Source organism: Carassius auratus, chromosome 49 (genome assembly GCF_003368295.1).
Source record: "Carassius auratus strain Wakin chromosome 49, ASM336829v1, whole genome shotgun sequence".
Lineage (NCBI taxonomy): Eukaryota > Metazoa > Chordata > Actinopteri > Cypriniformes > Cyprinidae > Carassius > Carassius auratus.
The window spans coordinates 16,049,486-16,052,984 of record NC_039291.1 but is presented as its reverse complement, the minus strand read 5'-3'; positions in this window follow the sequence as shown (position 1 = coordinate 16,052,984).

The window sequence follows — 3,499 nt, the reverse complement described above, 5'->3', positions numbered from 1 at the left end:
TGCTACTTCTCCCACAGGTGTTCACCTCACTGCTCGTCTCTTTCTCTGTGTTTGTTGTTTGTTCAGGTATTGGACGGCTCTCTCTGTAAGAGTTTAAGTTGTACAGTCCCAGCATTTCACTGGAAACAGCCTCCAGAATTAGCATTGCATCAAATTAATTCAACTGTTTAGGTTAAAGTAAGACAGCTTTTCTTGGCTGCTTCAATCCAAACTCAAGTCTTGGATAACCAGGTTCTCCAGCAGATGAGTAAACGTCACACAATCGTCTTGTGTTGAAATGTAATTGCTAATATATTCAAAAAGGGAAATTATTTGATGATAAAATGGAAGAAAATTGGCACAAATTTCTTCCTTTAACATGTTTGTGAGGGTTATTATAGCGCCCCCAAGAACTGAAAAATTGGCACCAAAAGAGCTGCAATTAATTGTACACATCCATGAAGAATTGCAAATGTAGTTTGTTACAAAGATTATTTCAGCACATTTTACAAGAAAATTACATTTCTATGAAACGGTGATGCATTGTTTTACATTTGCAATAAAATAAATAAATTAATAAATTAACTTAATGACCCCAAACTTTTGAATGCTAATCATTCTGTTGACTCAACTAGACATCTCTGGCTCTAATTTTGGATTTCTATTTTATTTATTTTTCTGGTGAAAGAAATACTTAAGCGAAGAAGAAAGCCAGAACATTAAATGTCATGGATGATTATTTCCTGAGTAATGCACTCTTCTGTAGAGAGGGGTCAAAATGTCAGAGCCAAATTACAGGGGTGTAAAAATGACTTCAGGAAGACGGCAGCATCATTACGGTTCTCTTCTAGTGACATTAGAATCTGAATATGGCTCCAGAAGGAAACTGTTAAATTGTACACATTTTCAGTGGTTTAAAAATTAAAACCAAATGTGGGACGATTTTTCTTTTAAAGAGGAGTGACTGAAGAACAAATAATGTTGAAACTAGTATTGTAGGTTGTTGATCTCTGTCAAAATAACTGCATAGAGCACACCTGTCAAGCAATGGTCAAGATGAAGCACATTCAGTGTGAACATGAATTATTCTTCAGACATTCTTCTTTAAATACAGTATAAGTTGTATACAAAGTGACCAACATTAGGTAGATCAGTGTGAAATGTAGCGGTTTTCGAATGTAAATGATGAGATATAAAGCCAATAGTGCAGATAAATAAAGTTACTGTCTCCTAAAGTAAAGAATCGACTCTGTCTAAACGAGTCATTAGTAGTAGTGACACATTTGCATAATTCCCGCCTTTGTTCGAACAGCTTGACCCCGCCCACAAACTCTGCAGCTTGTTGGTGTGGTTATCATCACGTCTAGAAGACGCGTGCTCTACGCTGTGAGAGTAAATTCATTTTATTTTCACTTCCAAAAGATGAGGCAACACAGAATCAGTGGTTGAAATCATGTTTTTCCACTGCACCACAGCTGTACAACCCCAATCTTTTTAAAGACTGCTTCTCTAATCTCAGGGAGATCAACAAGCACTTGCTCTTGAAAGATGAATCGGTCCTCGCTTTATTTGGACCAGCTGGCTCCACTGAATCACAACCTGTAATTATGATCAATAATAGATGTTTATAATTTCTATACAGCGTTCCATATATGGAACTGGCAATGGGTGTATCCCAGCAGACCAATCACAAAAGACTGGGCCATCTGACCAATCAGAGCAGAGCAGGCTCACGGAAAGGCGGGGTTTAGGGAAACAATCTTAGGTTCTTTTGAGAAAACTAAAAGGGTTTTTTGACCTTGCATGCATGTAAACCTATAGTAGTAGTCTCCCAAAACAGCATTAGGAACTTAAAAAAAAGGGTAAGTTTAAAGGGTAACTTTACTCACCGGCTTATTTTCATGTTTGGGTGAACTAACCCTTTAAAACCCTCTATCTAAAAAGGCATTAAGATATCTTTAAATCTTGAGTTATAGGTATTCAAACTTTGAAGAAAAACTTGAAAAGTGCTCTTTCCCTGTTTTTGAATGATCATCACCACTGCACTATAAGGTGACAAAGATTGCTAAAGTCATCATGGTTTTCTAGAGCTACCAATTTCTGTGTGACATTAAGAACATCACAGTAATAGCATGCTGCCAACTTCCTGAAGTCATTTTAAACCCTGTAATTTGGCTCTGAATCTCAAGTGAAAATCAAGTCACTTTGTCCTCTCTCTATAAAATAGTGGATTACTCAGTAAATATTCATCTATGACATTAAATATAGTGTTTATCTTCCTTCAAAATTATTATTGACTAAACCAAACATTTGAGCCGGGGAAGTTTGATTTGAATTTAAATGTTTTAATCGGTTGATTTGACAGAATTACAAAGAGTCTTCACATTCACATTCAATGCTTCACAGGATGAGTAGTTTAATGCCTGTCTTTCTGGTTTTCATAAGCTTTTTTGTTGATTTCTTTCCTTATTTTTCAAATTTGGTTCATAGATTATAATTCTAAATATATTTTTGAATCCCTACTGGGAAAAGGAATGTAACAAATACTTTGTTATATATATATATATATATAAACACACACTAGGGGTGAATTCAGGTAAAGTGGGACCCTTTCTGCCACGGAGAAGACTGGGGAAATAGATGTCCCAATTAACCTTAGTTGACCCAATATGGTTTTATAGAGATGGATGTACTGGATGGATATACATGTTATATATGAGATGTGTTTGTTCACACTTGAATAATGTGTCTGAATAGTTATAAACTCAAGCAATCTGAGAGAGCGAGCGTTCATCATGAAGCTGAACTCACTGAGGTCCGTCTCTTCACCCACTCAACACTGAACACAATTACACCTCGTCTCACATTACTGCAGGCTTATTTCACACAGAATAAGGTCAAGACATAGACAGACATAACCTTTACACAATGCACATTTTTCATTGCTTTCTCTCTTCATTAAAGGCACAGTTCAGCCAAAAATGTAAATTAGCCCGTGATTTACTTGCCCTCAAGCCATCCTAGGTGTGTATTACTTCCTTCTTTCAGAAGAATCCAGTCGGAGTTATATATAACATGTGCTGGCTCTTCCAAGCTTTATAATGGCAGCAAATGGCTGTTGAGATTTTGAAGTTCAAAAAAGTACATCCATCATCATAAAAGGCTCTTACTCACGCATTTGTGTGAGAAAAATATCCATATTTACTTTATAAACCATAATATCTAGCTTCCGCTAACTGTAGTACACGTGTTTACGAGAGAGACGTCCAGCCGATGACGCACTGTAGGACGAACTGAAGTGCAGCGGAGGAAGCAAAACAAAACTCCGGTCATGAATCAGAAGCATATTTGAGGATTTGTTAAGAAAAATGTGGGAGGATTTCCATAGAATCTGATAGGAGACTGGTTTTCCTTTGCTTTGAACAAAACGTGGCTCTCGCGAGACTAGCATATTCTCATCGGAGCTCACGCTGCGCCTGCGTCATCCGCTCTCTCGCGTGAACATGCGTACCACAGCCAG